The sequence below is a fragment of the Peromyscus eremicus genome, chromosome 15 (genome assembly GCF_949786415.1).
Source record: "Peromyscus eremicus chromosome 15, PerEre_H2_v1, whole genome shotgun sequence".
Taxonomy (NCBI): domain Eukaryota; kingdom Metazoa; phylum Chordata; class Mammalia; order Rodentia; family Cricetidae; genus Peromyscus; species Peromyscus eremicus.
This window is the reverse complement of record NC_081431.1, coordinates 16,135,868-16,152,770: the sequence shown is the minus strand read 5'-3', so window position 1 is coordinate 16,152,770 and position 16,903 is coordinate 16,135,868. Positions and strand designations below refer to the sequence as shown.

Sequence of the window (16,903 nt, the reverse complement as noted above, 5' to 3'; positions counted from 1 at the left end):
GGTTGGAACTCTATGGTCGCCCGCCCTCGGCGCTTCCTCTCTAGCCTCTCGCACTCTATGCTCCTGGGTCCGGCGGCCAGCCGGGAGGGCGCGCGGAGGGAGGCGGGGCGGGAAGGCTGGAGGTGTCCGATCCTCCAGAGCCGCGGGAGACCGGAGCCAGCTGTGTGACAGCTCGTCGGCCGCCATGTCAGCAAGCGGGGCTGGAAACAGACCCGGCGCCCGGCGGTAGCCCTTGCGTTGCCTCGGATGCCCAGGTAAGAAGAGCAGCCGGGCTGCAGGGGATCTGCCGGCTCGGCGGCCGCGGAGCTGCGGACGCTCGCTCGCTCCTCCCCGGGCGCTGTCCTCCCGGGAGTTGCAGTGGGTCCCTTTGCATCCGCCCCCTCTCGGTTTCCCCCGCTTTTCTGCGGGTATGCTGTTGTCGCGCATCGCGCCAATTTCTCCGCGCGCGCGCGCCTCCCCGGGGATCCTGCGGCTTCTACTCCGCGTTGGTGTCTCTCTGCTCGGTGGCCCGTCGCCTGTGCTCGCTCGCTTTCCTGCGGGTGGTTTTTATTTGCCCCCATACCTTGTTTCCCCTCCACCGTCACCTCTTTGGTTGTCTGGAAATCGCCTAGTTGTCTCCCTGCTTGTCCTGCCTCTGGGCCAAGATTTACCTTTTCTTTTTAATATGCATATTTGCAAGACTTAAATTTAAGGCTGAACAGAAAATAAGATTTGAAAGATTAAAATTCTTTCCTATCTTTAAAAGGATTAAAGCCTTAGGAAGCGTCTTTATTCTTCTGTGTAAACTTAGTTAAGCACATTGTATTGTAGAATGCAATTTAAAAGGCCGATCGCAAAGACTAAAAATAGAATGTTCTAATGGGAATTTTGGCAGTCTTTGGGGCAATGTTAGAAGATCCGATTCTTTGAGAGTGGTTTCAGTGTTTGAGGGATCGGACTCAAAGCTTTACCCATTATCCTTTCCATCAAGGCAGGAAGCTGCGGCCAATCAACTCCCTAGTTTAAAATATGTACAATCCTTTCTGCTTACTCTGCTGGCAGCATAATTGAGCTTGGCATTTAAATGCACAAGGAAAAGAGTTTCTGAGGAATGTGTCACCTGCCAAGTAGCCCGACGATTATCCTTAGCTGATGAAACTCAAGGACATAAAGACTTGACACCTGAAGATGGCCCTTTTTGAATAAGTTAGTACAGTGTAGGAGTTATTAACTATTGTGGAAATCCCGAGGATTTCATTCACTGATCTTAAATTTGTTTGTTTAGTATTCTTTCCTCACTGAAAATTTTGTAGCCAGGCAGTGGTACAAGTCTCTAATCCTAGCATTCAGGAAGTTGAGGCTCCATGAGTTTGAGGACAGCCTGGGATGCGTTATGAGTTCAAGGCTAGCTTAGGATATACTCAAACTATGTCTCAGGAAAGGAGAAAAGGAAGATGATCATCCCTCAAAATGAGCATTTTGATAAACTCAGAAGTAGTCTAGATTTAACCCCCCAGAGCAATATTTTAACAATTGAATATAACAAAATGATTTTTTATATGAGAGCAATGACAAAATACACTTACCAAGTTTATCCTTGAGGTTTTTTTTTTTTTGTTTTTTTGTTTTTTTTGTTTTTTTTTTTTTTTTTTTTGTTTTTGCTTTTAAAATAAGCCTCTTAAGGCAAGGGTATATAATGTAGCTCTTTGGTAGACCACTTGCTTAGCATGTATTAGGCCCTGCATTCTGTACCGGGTACCACAAAAGGTAAATATACTTAGCACTGTGGGAAAAGTACATTTTTAAGAATTTCATAGTGCCTGTGGACCACAGCCTAATCAGTCCTTGAGAACTTAGGGCAGTGTTTATTTCGCTTTTGAGCAGTTGGTGGAAGAGAAGTTGTATTTATTTACCTTATCCCCCCTCTCCCCTTCTTTGTTAGAGGCCAAACTGTGGGCCTTGCACAAGCTAGGTAAATGACCTGCCTCCAAGCTACTCCCTACTACCCTGCTTTTGTTTGTGTATGTGGTATACATGTGTGTACATGTTTGTGTGTGCATGCATGTATGTGCCCTGTGTGGTGTGATGTCAGATGACTTCCCCAGTCACTGTCCACTTTACTTTTCTGAGACATGTTCTGTCCCTGAACCTATCCCTAACAGATTCTGTTAGGCTGGCTGGCCAGAGAGTTTCAGCGATCTACCCGCCTCTATCCCTTAAACATTGGGGTTATAGATTTGTATCTTTGGGGATCAGGAGGCAGATCTGAATGCTTGCGAATACTAAGCCCTCCCCCTTAACTGTAGTTTAAACTGGTCTGAAATTCCTCCTCTTCCTGCCTTAACTGGGATTTGCAGGTTTGTGTCATGTGTTCAGTTGTTTCCATTTTTATAGTGTTAAGTGTTTACTTGTTTGTGTTTGCAAGCACTTGAGTAATACAGAAACCACCCCACCCCTGGGGCCCTGGATGCTAAAAAGGAAACAGTCATTTCACTTTTAAAATTATTTTGGTTTTTGGTTTTTGGTTTTTTCGAAACAGGGTTTCTCTGTGTAGCCCTGGCGGTCCTGGAACTCGCTCTGTAGACCAGGCTGGCCTCAGACCCAGAGATCTGCCCGTGAGTACTCAGATTAAAGGTGCTCACCACCATCACCCAGCTTAAAATGCATATTATAATCAGCATTTAGACCTACATTTTTAGAAAAACTTAGTTAAGGTATTTGTGATCACATTCTCTTAACAGTTGCGGTTTTTTGTATCCTGTGCTATTTTCACCCCCTTGAAGTGAGTTTTCTTTCTAATATGCTTGCTGGTTACTTTATGGCTGGCTTTAAATTATTTTTCTTATTAAGTTATCATAATCAAATTGCTTGAGAAAGGAAAATACTGGTTTTTTTTTTCTTGTAGATTTTAAATGAGAACTGAAATTGGGAAATACTGAATGTTGTGCTTTGTGTCAGAGTCAAGGCTGGAGCAGTACCATTCAGAAGAAATATAAGCTAATTCTAAAACTTTTCTAGCAGACCCATTTACCAAGTATAAATAGCCTTAATGGCTTTAATCCTCCGTATATCATAGTTGCCACAATATTTTCCAAGATTTTCTGCTAAATCTGCAGTTCTGATGTGGTTCACACTCGGCACATCTCGATTAAGACTGACCCCGTTGCCAATGTTCAAGAGTCACCTGTAGCCGATGCCTCCCTCCCTCATTGGCTGGCATGGAGCCAGAAGACTGGTGTTTGAGCTTAAAATGCCTTTCTCCCCTGGGAGTTGGATTCTCTCGGGATACATAAAAAGGCCCTTTCTTATTTCTTTCTTTCTTTTTCTTTTTCTCTCTGTTTCCATTCTCATATTGAGAAGATTCTGTGCAGGAAGAGGGTTCTGTGCGGAAGTCTCTTCCTGCTCCATGTTGACACTGATGAGCACTGATGCCCAGTACTTGTTTAGAGACTATCCTAGGATGACTAGAATGCTCAGTCATTTCCTGGGGTGTCATTGTGACAGTTCTTTCCATCCGTGTGTCAGCAGTGTGTCAGGGCTGCGAGTCTGTGTCTAGTAAGTCTGGTGGCATTGAGTAGGGAGGACTTGGGGCCCTATGAGACGCTTGAACTTGGTTGCAAGAGACAGGTAGGGTACCTGCTGTTGTACTATTTCCTGAACCAGTTTCAAGTATGACTAATGGTCTGGGAGATGTGGTCCTCTGTAGCTTGGTGTTTCTTATCAAGGGCAAGGCAATTTTTCAGGCAAAATTTAGAATGAAAGAGGGTATGGTATTTTGGCTTTGAAACTGTGGGAACCCGAGTTTATGTTTGTTAAAGGGAAATGTGGCAGCTCTGTATAAAGCTGCTGGCACATCATCCGGGTACCTGCCAGGAGCTGCTTGGCAGCAGATGTGCTAATTCAAGTGAAACCATCCATGGTTTAGAGCTGAAGTAACCAGGTTTAGAGCTGACCTCTGTGGGGATTCTGTCTTGGTCCTGTCTTGACTCCTGCATTCTAATAAATTTTCTAATTAATATTCCTGATAGTTTAATACAAGAAGCATATCTGCTTCCTTGATCAGTAAACAGACTTTCTGTCTAAATGCCAGTCTTTATAGACTGGCCCACTGTAAGGCAGCCTCTGGAGTGTTTGCAGAAGCAAATCGAGAATTGGAAAAGGTGGACAGACTTATTTTTGTGAAAGAGGAGTGTACATTCTGGTAGTGTTTTCATTTGCATTTAAAACTAGACATTGGTGGCAGTTGGTTTGATAAAAAGAATAAATTCAGGACCACAAAGAGAAAATTGAAGATACAGGCAAAAGGATACAAAGTATCGAATCTGCAGACTACCAGGTAGACTGAGCTAGCGTTAGGAATAGTGTAAGTTTTTGGCTAAGTGAGTACATTGTAGCCATGACTGGGGGGATGGGGGATAACTGACATGATGATTGTATTCATTAGTTTCATTTTAATAACGATTCTAATACCCATGTAGCTTATGTAATACATATGTATCTTATACAATGGAGCTATCTAGCTTAAATACACAGTGTAGTAAAACTTGTTTTTTAGAGGCAGGAGGATGGTGAGTTGGAGATCTGCCTGAGCAACTTAGGGAACATAAGGAGAACCTGTCTCTAAAATCTAACCAAAAACTAAAGAAGAAAATTGAAAACAACAATTTTTTTTTCTTAAAGAAAAATAAGCTGGGTAAAGTTGTGTATTCCTGTGGTCCCAGCTATGACAGAGGCTGAGAAAGGGGGCTCCCAAGCCTAGGGGCCTGGGGGGTCAACCTGGACAATGTAGCTAGATCCCTTCTGAAAAAGAAAAAAAAATTTCATTTAGTTATTTGAGGAAGAAAACTGATAGCCTGGCAATTTTTCAGTTTCTTTAAAAGAAAAGAAAAGAAAAAAAAAAAAAAACCCTTTTATGCTTGAAGAGCTTCCAAAAAGAGATGTTCTGGATGAAAAGGTCTGATGTCTTTAAACTATTACGCTGCTTTCTCTTCCGTTTTGAGCCTTTAAGACTTACATTAATACAGACTTTACCTTGTGATCATCCCCATGGGGAAAATAGATTTATTTTCAACAAGGGACTACTTTCGTTTTTTAAGCAATTGGAATAATTCATATGGGGTATTTAAAATATATAGTATATTTAGAAATTCTTTTTTTTTTTTTTGTTTTTGTTTTTTTGTTTTTTGAGACAGGGTTTCTCTGTGTAGCTTTGCGCCTTTCCTGGGACTCACTTGGTAGCCCAGGCTGGCCTCGAACTCACAGAGATCCGCCTGGCTCTGCCTCCCGAGTGCTGGGATTAAAGGCGTGCGCCACCACCGCCCGGCTATATTTAGAAATTCTTAAGGTTTATGATAGTTGGAGATTTCTGAAAGTGTTTTAGGCATGATTTTGCAATGACCATATTTGGAGGTTGAAACTTTGTGTCTCGTCCCCACTCTACCATGCTATCTTAGGACTTCCGGGTTCTTGTCATCACCAGCCATTTGGAATGGAAAGATAGTGTGTGCCTATCAAAATAATGACAAATCTGCATTTTTCCTATTGCACTGTCTAGTAAGAATTATGAAACAGTAACAGCAAATTAGCAACCTTAATTGACATTTGGGCATTGACATTTTGACAGTATCTATGATTGTAAGAATTTACATCAGAGTCCCTAAGGTGATACACACCTTTAATTCCAGCTCTTAAGAAAGGAGTAGAGGCAGTGGATTTCTGTGAGCCCAAGGCTAGCCTGGTCTACATAGTAAGACTTTGTCTCAATGTAAATAAATAAAAGTAATTAATTGTATCTTGTGATCATATTTGTTAAATCTTCTTATGAGAATGTCTACCTTGTTCTCCCTGTAAAACAACCAGCTGAGAGGTCATTATACCTTTTTCTGTATTAGCTGTGTTTTGAAAACTCAGTGTTATGAGGTGGTGGCGTTCTAGTTTCAATGAAAGCATAATAACCTCTTCGGATACTTGTAGATTTTAGGTTAATGATTCCCTTAAAATATGTGCACCTTGTGCTGCAACAGAATGTTGTTTTCCTGGGTTTTTTAAGAGTACTGGGTCTATGTTTTCCCGAGTGTTTGAGAATCCTTAAGTGTACTGTACTCGAAGGCAGTTTGGTGCCTGCTGTTTCTTGTATTAAATGCATGCATAGGCCTTCCTTCGTCCGTCCGTGTCTGTCTTTTGCAGGTCCAGTTCTTAGCACTGTAAACTCAATAGAATTACTGGGTGAACCAGAAGTCATTGCTAAAGATTTCTCAATGAGGACTTATTTTTTTAAAAATGGGTTTTATTTACTAAAGCTTAGTGTAATTATTTATTTTTAACTTACGAAGGTACAAAGATTTTAAGGTTTGTTCACACACACACACACACACACACACACACTCGTAGAATATGGAAAGGGTTTATTTAATCCAAGTATAAGGTACATAAGTTATAAGGATTCAAGAAAGAAATCCCTTGCGGTGGTGGCACACACCTTTAATCCCAGCATTCGGGAGGCAGAGGCAGGCAGATCTCTGTGAGTTCGAGGCCAGCCTGGTCTACAGTGCAAGTTCCAGGACAGGCTCCAAAGCTACACAGAGAAACCCTGTCTCGGAAAAAAAAAAAAAAAAAGAAAAAGAAAAGAAAGAAATCCACATTATTTCTTCCCTCGTACTCAGCATAGATAAAAGGAGGAAGTGCCCAGGCTTATTGGGAGGATGAAGAAGGAAAATTGTCAGTATTTTGTATTGTTCTGTTTGTTTTGGGTGCTGGGACTTGAACCCTGGGGGGAAAAATAAAACTTAAAAAATTACATTTATTTGTGTGTGTGTGTGTGTGTGTGTGTGTGTGTGTGTGTGTGTGTGCGCGAGCGCGCTCCAGGGGACACACGTGCAGCACAGGTACATGTGGAGGTCAAAGAACAACTTGTGAGAATTACTTCTTTGCTCCCACCATGTGGGTTCAGGGCCTTGAACCCAGGTTGTCAGGGCTGGCGACAGGTGCCTTTATCCCCTGAGCTTTTACCCTCTGACCTTCTCACTGGCCTAACCCAGGAATTTATATAGTCCAGGCAAGAGCTCTACCACTGAGTTATGTCCCTAGTGTCCTAGATGTTTTACTCCAACTATTTTTAGATTTGTTGTGGATTTTTTTGTTTTTTGTTTTTTTTTTCTGTCTCAGTTAGAGATTATCCCTAAAACATTAGGTACACACTATCACAAATAGAAACAGCGTCATGTGTCTTCCCTAGTTTAGTCATATACTAAACATTTGGATTAGAAGAGGATGAAAGGTTTTTCTTCTTAGTATTACGTGTGAACTCCAGTTTCAAGGCATTTAATCGGTCATGGAAGCCCGTCTTTTCTTAGCAAGGACAATCTATTACAGAGGAACCTCTAAGTTAGAAAAGCATTTACTTCATAAGGCCAGCTGCTGTTCCTCCAGGTGCCCTCTTAGCTGATAGGGGTTTGTGTATTTCGATTCTCACAGCCAGCCCCCAGCCACGATGTGGAGAGCTTTGTTTTTATGCAAGGTCCGAGCTCCCCGACAGCCTCAGAGGGTGTGCCTAGGTACAGAGCCCAAGTCCTGCTTCCAGAGCCCTCGACTAGGCTGAGGCAGCAACTGTTCTAAGAAGGTCTGCTTTAGAACTAAGGGCTCTGAGCTGCATGTGCGATGCACCCATAAGGCTCAGTGCTAAGGGAAGCCTTTGCCGGGGAGTTCCTGCTGGACCTTTGCCTCAGGAGCGTGTGAGAAGAGATCTTGAAAAGAGAGCCCCCATAGCATGTTCCCTCCCCTGACTGGTGCCTCTGGTGCCTGCTTTGGAAAGCAAAGGTCAGAGCACCCAGGCGTACGTAAGCCTTAAAACCCTTATTTACCTCCTTCCTCTTCTCATTTATAAAAAAGTAATTCTCCAAAGAGGAAAAAGGTAACTGAATTTTAACTCGGAGAATTTTAACCTGATTATTGAAATGAGACCAACTCTTTTTCTTGTCTAAGAAAGTTAAACCAAAGCTTACTTAGCAGTGAGGGTCCATTGATGTCTCCCGTCTGTGTTGATGGTGTGATGAATTGGCCAGGAAGAGGGACTCCTCACTCCAGGGGGACATGAGGACATTTCTAGCCCACCTATGCCAACGACACATCTTTTCCAAGGGGAAAATGAAAAGGGGTAATTGACCAGCAAACCTGGGGGGAAAAAAGCACTGGAAAATGTCTTCTAGTAACATTTTTATTCTTGGTTGTCCCTTTTCTTAGAATGTATAGTTGAGGATAACCTGTCTTTATTATTTTTTTTCCCCAAAGCTCCTATCCAAATACACTATTTGTGATAACTCGTCTTTAAAAAGCACATTAGGTGGGCTTTTTGTTGTTTTGTTTTATTTTGAGACAGGGTTCACTGAGTAGCCCTGGCTGGCCTGGAACCAGTTATGTAGGCCAGGCTGGCCTGTCTCAGGCCTCCTGAGCGCTGGATTAAAGGGAGCTCCCCACACTTGGCCTCTCCTTATATCCTTTATACCTTCAGAAGTCATTCGTTGGACCTCTCTCTAGAATGTTCAGGATTTTTCTGTTTGTTTTAAACATTAGTTTTTGACTTCTCTGTGTTTTATAGTAAAGAGTCATTCCTGTGGATGAGTTTTCGTGGAAAGTTCAAAGTTATTCATTGATTTAGGAGTAGGGTCAAGGAGATCTGCTTCCCGGTGTGCAGAATGGAGCTGGGAACAGGCTTCCTTACAGGCATGCTCCGTAATGAAATAAAGGAGTACAAAAGTGGGGACAGGCAGAAAGATTATTCGAGAATAGCAGATGTAGAGGCATTCCTCTGAGACGAGAGGAAAGTACTGGTTGCCATGTCACTTTCAGTAGTTTCTGTTGTGGTCCAGTTGAGGCTAACTGTGAGTAGGGGTAGGTGGGCCGGGAGGTGAGGGTTCAGAGTAGCTTTGCAGTGGCATTTGGTCCTGGATGCTGTGTTAGAGAGGCTACCCAACCAACCCTGGGGCCGCAGCTGATGCTGGGTAGATGCTGTGCTGATCCACACAATTGTTATTTTCCTCAGCAGTGCGTAGACTGGCTGTAAGAGATACCGAGATATTGGTCGTGGGATGTTGCAGATATTGAGATTTATTTGAGTGTGTCAGAGAGTATTTTGATGCTCAGTAAAAATATAAGATGGGATGACATGAACCAAATTGAGCATCAGACAGTAACATGTCATTATGGATTTTTGAGACAGGAAGAATTGTTTGTTCCCCAAGTATATGGAGCCACTGTTTCTTATGTGAGATAGAAAGGTAGTGTTTTCTGAATATTAATCTGCCTCTGGTATGCGGGAGAGATTGAAAGGGATATGTGAGACGCTGAGAGCCTTTAATTAAAAGTAAGAATTATCCTGGACACTGTAATTTCTTAACTCCCAAAATGATAACACTAAGTTTCTACTCCTTATTTGGAAGACTCAGAGATAAGCTGACGAGCTCTCCACTTAGGTTGTATAATACAGTTAAAATTGTGTTTGCCATATGAAGTATTATACTTTACCCTAGATGAATTAAAGAAATGAATTTTAAGTAACCCTAATCCATGCAAGAGAACATATTATGATATACATATATAAGAAAATCCGCCACTTTGGTGACTAACTTTGAAATTCGTAGGCTCGTGAGTGATTCTGGACCAGGTGGTACTGCTTGTGAACTTGATAGTGATGTTAGGGCTGTAGGTAGGCAGAATGTCACTAAGTATGGTGGGATTATTGTGCAGATACTCACATGGAGCACTTTGTGTAAGTCTCTACCAAAACATTTGAGGAAAAATCAAGTCCCTCAAATATAAACATGGACCAGTGACAAGGCTCAGCAGGTAAAGTGGCTTGAGTTCAATCCTGGGGACCAATATGGAAGGAGCGAACTGACTCCCAAGGTTGTCCTCTGTATGTCCTTGTACATACACATACACACATATATACACACACACATACACACATACAAATAAATAAATGTAATTTTTAAAAAATAATTTGTTTCTCTTAAAACAATGAATGATTTTATGTGAATTTAACTTTTTTTTTTTTTTTTTTTTTTTTTTTGGTTTTTCAAGACAGCCCTAGCTATTCTGAAACTTGCTTTGTAGACCAGGCTGGCCTTGAACTCAGAGAGATCCACCCACTTCTGCCTCCTGAGTGCTGGGATTAAAGGTGTACACTCGGTTTAACTTAATTTTTTAAAGAAAGGAAATGCATATGGAACCTTTTTGACTATTGTAATGTATAATACAATAAGTAATATATAGAATTCAACTTCTTTTAGCAAATTGTTATTATTATAGACTATGTCTCATTATGTAGCCTGCTTGGCCTGGAGCTCACTATTTAGAACAGGCTGGTCTTGAACTCACAAAATTCCTCCTGCCTCTGCCTCCTGCGGGCCAGTTTAGCAAAAACTAGATGCTACTCTGTGTGTTTGTGTGTGTGTGTGTGTGTGTGTATGTGGTGTGTGTGTGTGTGTGTGTGTATGTGGTGTGTGTGTGTGTGTGTGTGTGTGTGTGTGTGTGTGTAAAAGAGAGAGGAGCAGAGGAGCTTTGTGAGTACCATGTGTGCATATGAAGTTAAGGTCAGAGGACTAGTTTGTAGAGTCCATTCTGTCCCTTTTGACCTTTATGTGGGTTCTAGGGTGGAACTCAAGGTGTCAGCCTTGTGCCCCATATTTCCACCTGCTGAGCCACCACTAGGCGGATCCTTAAATGCTACCTTTTAAATTTAGACTCCTGAAAACACAGAGGGAAAAGTTCTGAAACAATTCAGTTGTCTTTGTGTCTATGATCAGTTCAGCTCTACTGTGGAGGTCTCCTTTTAGGCTGGTGAGAACTGGTATTGTAGAATTTCCCAATTCTGTAGGTTACAGCAATTATATTGTGAATCTTTAAAACAGGGTCCTAAAGCCAGGCGTAGGTGGCGCACGCCTTTAATCCCGGCACTCGGGAGGCAGAGGCAGGCGGATCTCTGTGAGTTCGAGGCCAGCCTGGTCTACAGAGCGAGATCCAGGACAGGCACCAAAACTACACAGAGAAACCCTGTCTCGAAAAAACTAACTAACTAACTAACTAACTAAGTAAGTAAGTAAGTAAGTAAATAAATAGGGCCCTAGGGCCTAGAGGAGGGGCTGCTAAGCCAGGCGTGGTGGCACATGCCTCTAATCCCAGGACTCAGGTTGAAAGTATGGACTGCTCTTGCAGAGGACCCACGTTTAGTTCCTAGCACCCACATCAGACAGCTCACACTTGTAGTTCACACAGATAGCTCACACTCCAGTCAGAGGTTCCCACACCTCTGGCCTATATGGGCACCTGCACTCACGTGCACACAAAGTCATATAGATGATTAATATTAATAATAATAATAATAATAATAAGTCCTTTTGGGTTTGAGAGGCAGATGAACTGACTATTAATTGGAAGGAGGGTTTACAGAATTAGTAGGAAATAGGAAGATGGTTCCAAGAGGTTGTGGACAGGGTGAAGGGAGTGCGGTGAGTGATGTGTTCCTCGTTTCTCTGGGGGCCTGAATAGGATGGAGGAGGCATGCAGTGAGAGACAAGACTGGGCTTCCCGTGTTTTTCCGTCTAGCCAAGCTGATGACTGCCCAGTTCCTCTGACAGTTCATCGTCTCTCTGTACTGGGCAACTGTGGCATTCCAAACCTCCTACCTGAGCCTTCATTTTTAATGTGGTCCAGTGTCTCTTTTAAGGATGCAGGAGACAGACCTCCTGGAACAGCAGAACAGTATACTCTCTGCAGACAGACACATGGCAGGGCAAAGGTGGATGGAGTCTTTTTTTTTTTTTTTTTAAGCTTATTTGTTTGTGGAACTAAGGACTGATCCTCTAGCCTTTTGAATGCTTGGCAAGTATTCTATCCCTGAACTACTACTATCTCCAGCCAAAATTATTGCTAAATTTACCATTCCGATGTCATTCTGCCTTCCCCGAGTGGGGTAAGTAAAGAACTGTCAGGAACAGGGGCAGTTTCTGTTAAGAGAGTATTAGCAAATGTCCACATCCGGTGCTTTTGGGGGGAAGCCCAGGGGTCTTGCATGTGCTAGACTGGTGCACTACTGCTGAACTCTGACTGTAGCCCTGGCCAGTGCTGCTCAACATAGCCTTGACTCATGACAAACTCCTGCCTTGGCCTCCCAGTACTGGCATCACAGGCATGTACTACCTACCACACCTGGCTGTCCAATGTGTCTTTGAGACAGTGTCTCACTCTGTAGCCCAGGCTAGCCTGGAGCTCCTTATGTAGCCCAAGCTGGCTCAAACTGACAGTAGTCCTGAGAGGGAGAAGAAAAAGGAAGTTGAAGCCATAGACTTCATACTGGGGTTACAGAAATCCAAATCTTTCTCTATCACTGATGGGGGTGTCACACGTTTGTTGACCCCAGTGGAAAACTGTGTGGCGGCTTCGTACTCCGTTAAACAGAAGTAGCATTCAGCCTTGCTGTTTTACTCCTGGATTATACTGAAAAGAGCTGAAAACAAATCCGCCTGGGGACACACCCACCTATAATGCCGCAGTTTCTAGCTAGAGGCAAGGGGGGCAGGAGTTTGAGGTCATCTTTGGCTACATAGCAAGTTCAAGGCCAACCACAAAAGACTCTGTATTCCATGATTCCATTTATTTATCTACTTACTGATTTATTATTTATTTATTTTTGGTGTTTTGAGACAAGGTCTCTTTTATGTAGCCCTGGCTGTCGTGGAGCTCCCCATGTAGACCAGGCTGGTGTTGAACTCACCAGTATCCACCTGCCACCTGCCCTTATTTCATTCATAGGAAATGTCTGGAATAGGTAAGTCTGTGGGGACAGGCTGATTAGTGGAGTTTCGTTCTTTTAGGCAGGATCTCACACTGTAGCCCTGCTTTGGCCTGGAACACACTACAGCTTGGGCTGCCCTCGAACCCTGTCTGTCCTTTTGTCTCACCATGGAGATTAGTGGTTCGAGTGGGTACAGAAGGCTGTGGGGGACACTGGGGAGTAGGAAGTGGTCACAAGCTGGATGTGAAGTGAGGGGGTTGTTTTCAGGGTGATGAAAATGTGCTAGAATGGATTGTTACGGTTGTACCATTTCAGGTGGATGAGTTGTATGTTGAGAATTATATCTTAATGACACTATCATTGAGACAGTCAATTGGAAAAAATACATTTATTATAGAGAATGGTAAAATCTAGAAAAGTACAAAAAGAAAAAAAAGTGAGATTAAAAAAAAAAATCATCGGGCTGGAGAGATGGCTCAGCGGTTAAGAGCACTGACTGCTCTTCTAGAGGACCCAGGTTCAATTCCCAGCACCCACATGGCAGCTCACAACTGTCTGTAACTCCAGTTCCAGGGCATCCGACACCCTCACACAGACATACATACACTAATGCACATAAAATAAAAATAAATAAATTCTTTTTAAAAATCATCTAGGGGATGGAGAGATGGCTCAGTGGTTAAGAGCGCTGGCTGTTCAGAGGTCCTGAGTTCAATTCCCAGCATCCACATGGTGGCTCACAACCATCTGTAATGAGGCCTGGCATCCTCTTTTGGTCTGTAAGCATACACACAGACAGAACACTGTATACAAAATAAATAAATCTTTTTTAAAAATCCTCTATTTTTATTTCAGTGAAAAGCTGAAAGAAAATAACCTAAGATAATTCAGGTTTAAGATTCACAAAACCGTATTCCAGTGTGACATTTCAGTGCTGAAGTCTACACATCTGTTTATAAATGTGGAATAAAATTAATAAATCATGCCTTTTGCACAGCACCACAGTTCTTTTAGGAACAAAGATTTCTCCACAGTCAGCGGAAGAGAAGGTGGAAGAAGAGTTAGGACCCTGTGTGCCCTTGTCCTGCACCCTGGAGCTGAAAGGGAGCTGGCTGCACAGTGATCCAGGCTCAGTCTGTGAACAGTACCGACTCTCTGCAGACTGCCCCCAGTTGACTTGATTTCATTGGTGTGTTTCTTGTTGCTTTATTTGTCAATTTGTTGTGGCTTAATAGTAGTATTAAGAGTCATATGCACAAATAAAGAGTTGTTCTTTTTTTTTAATTTCACATCTTTTAAGTGAAATTATAGGTAATGTTGGTGTTTACAGGAGCATGGCAAGCATTTTTCAGTAGAGCTGTAAGAGAGAAAAAACTCTTCAAGAGCGACCCCTGAGATTTTACTGCTGGAGGAGTTAAAGTTCACAGGGAACCAGCAGCCTGCCTAAGCTGTTCAAAGCAGTTATTAACAGAGTGTGAAGTACAATACCGTCCTCAGTATTTGGAGGCCAGCATTCTGTCCTTACCTGGCGAGGTGTTGCAGGCCCATAATCCAGCACTGTGAAGGCATGTGCCGGAGAATTGAGTTGAGAGCCAGCCCAGGCGACATTTGTTGGCCTGTTGTTCGTAGGCTTTCCCCACACTTATTCCCTGCTTATTCCCAGCCCTTACAAAGCTTGTCCTTTGCTGATGGTGTTTGTACCAGTGTGTTTGTGTCTTAAACTAGGATATCCCAGAACACCAACTTCATGTCTCAACTCATTTTACCCTATTAACTTTCTTTTCTGCCCCACCCTACAGTGGACCTGGTAAAGAATACTCAGTATTTGATAAAGGACATTAATTGAGGTGGAATATTATTCTACATTGTGTTATATTTGTTTATGCTGTGGAACATTTGCTTAATGATGCAAAGATGTGTTGCATTCTTTTGTGCTGCATTTGTTTAACTCTGTGAAGCTGTGTTACTGTGCCTGTCTAAAACACCTGATTGGTCTAATAAAGAGCTGAATGGCCAATTGCAAGGCAGGAGAAAGGACAGGCAGGGCTGGCAGGTAGAGAGAGTAAATAGAAGGAGAAAAAGAAAGAAGAAAGATCGAGGAGCAAGAAAAGGAGAGGAGGACATCAGGGGCCAGCCACCTAGCTACACAGCAGGCCATGGAGTAAGAAGTAAAGAAAGGTATACAGAAATAGAGAAAGATAAAAGGCCAGAGTCAAAAGATAGACAGGATAATTTAAGAAAAGCTGGCTAGAAACAAGCCAAGCTAAGGCTTGACATTTATAAGTAAGAATATGCCTCTGTGTGATTTACTTGGGAGCTGGGTGGTGGGCCCCCAAAAGAATAAAAAGAGTAAAGAATAAAAACAACCAACAACAATTAATTTTGCCTTTAGCAGCAGTCCATGGAAACTTGGCCTTTAAAATTCATGGGAGCGCCAATGTGGAAACATTTGGCAGTCTTGTTCCAACATGCTTTACTTGGAAAAGTTTCAATGATTGAATTGGGTTTTTCTGTTTTTAGGATTCATTTTGCTCTCCCTGCTTTTTATTTCAAGGGAACACTGCCAAGTTATATAGCTTTTAGGAAGATTTTAAAAAAATTTTATTTATTCATATATTGTGTATATGGATACTTTGTGTACATGTACATATATACACCAGAAGAAAGCATCAGACAGTTGTGAACTGCCATGTGGGTGCTAGGAATTGAACTCAGGACCCTCAGAAGAGCAATGAGTGCTCTTAACCACTGAGCCATCTCTCCAACCCCTTAGGAAGATTTTTTTTAAGGTAGATATTTTCAACCATGATAAGGAAAAGAACATGCCAGGAAATCATTCAGGAGAAAATGTTTTTGTGGCTCAAGATCTTCAGAATGGGTTCTTTCTCTTTTCCTGGTTTGTGTGTGTTACTGGGGATAGAACCTGGGGCTCTGTACGTGATAGGCCAAGGTATCTACAATTGATATATTAGCTCCCAGTTTTTTTTCTTCTTAAACAGGGGCTTGCTATGTATAAAGCTCACCCTTACTTTGAACTCCTGACTCTTTAGAGAACTAGAACTACAGGCATGTACCACAATACCTACCAACTCTTCAGAATTAATCATGTTTTCCTCTTTCTATTTCATTCCTTCCCCTCCCTCCCCCTGCCTCCCTTCCTCCTTTTCCCTCTCTGCCTCGCTCAATTTATACTTTTGGTTAATTTGTTTGTTTTGAGACTAGGATTCACTCTTGGAACTCTCTGTGTAGCCCAGACTGACCTGGAACTCGGGGTCGTCCCCCTGCCTCTGCCTCCCAAGGGCTGAGATTATAGGCTGCACCATCACAGCCTGGTTTTGAGCTAATTTTAGATTAAAAAATTCTTCAGAAATCAGTAATAATGATACTGTTGCTTTCCTGGTCCACTATTTCATGCCTTATGTTCAAATTCTCCAAGAATGGCTCCATTTTTCCTTGGTGTCCCAATTATCACTTTATTCTAGTTGTTTACCTTTACAATGTCAGGGGCGTCCTGTTAGTAACGTTTGTGTTACTAATTGTATTTAATTTCACGAGGTGGTCGTTCTTGTGTGGAGCCGGCTCTCCACCACGTGTTTCACAGGCTCACACTGTGCTGCTTCTGTCACAGTGTGGAGATACCGAGTTTGCTTTTCTATGGAGCATAAAAAGTCAAGAATGGGACAAGGAGAATGTTTCAAGTCCTTAAACTGGAGAAGAAACAAATAAAAGCTAAGGTTAAAGTTGACCCTGGCCTGATTGCATTTGTCTTTACTTTAGAATATAACTTAGAGCAGGTCCTTTGTGTTTTCTGTGCATTCATGAGCTTAGTCCTTCAATATGCATAGCACAGATGTTTGTAATTACAAACTCAGAATTTTCCCACATTATGGTGTCAGAAAGCAGAATGAGTCCACTAATTTAATTCATTTTAAAAGCAACTAATTCATAGGTTCTTTTGGGAATTTGCTGCCTCGTCCAGATCATATTTAATCTTTCAGAGACAGAAGTACCCTGTTCTCAAGCTTCCCTTGTCTCTCTGTTTCCCACCAGATAATATTTGTGGGTTTGTTAAGTAAGTTTAAAATATCATCTTATGTAATGTTTTTGTTTTTTGCATCTGTGTCCTTAGGTAAG

General features: G+C 42.3%; 1 protein-coding gene across 1 annotated transcript in view; it reads left to right on the top strand.

The window, feature by feature from the left end:
• The first annotated feature begins 85 nt into the window (after positions 1–85).
• Cnst (consortin, connexin sorting protein) overlaps positions 86–16,903 on the top strand; it is an 83,449-nt gene continuing 66,631 nt past the window's right edge. Inside the window, exon 1 of the mRNA XM_059280443.1 lies at positions 86–254. The gene's annotated coding sequence lies outside the window, so the exon portion shown is untranslated. The remainder of the gene's footprint in view (positions 255–16,903) is intronic.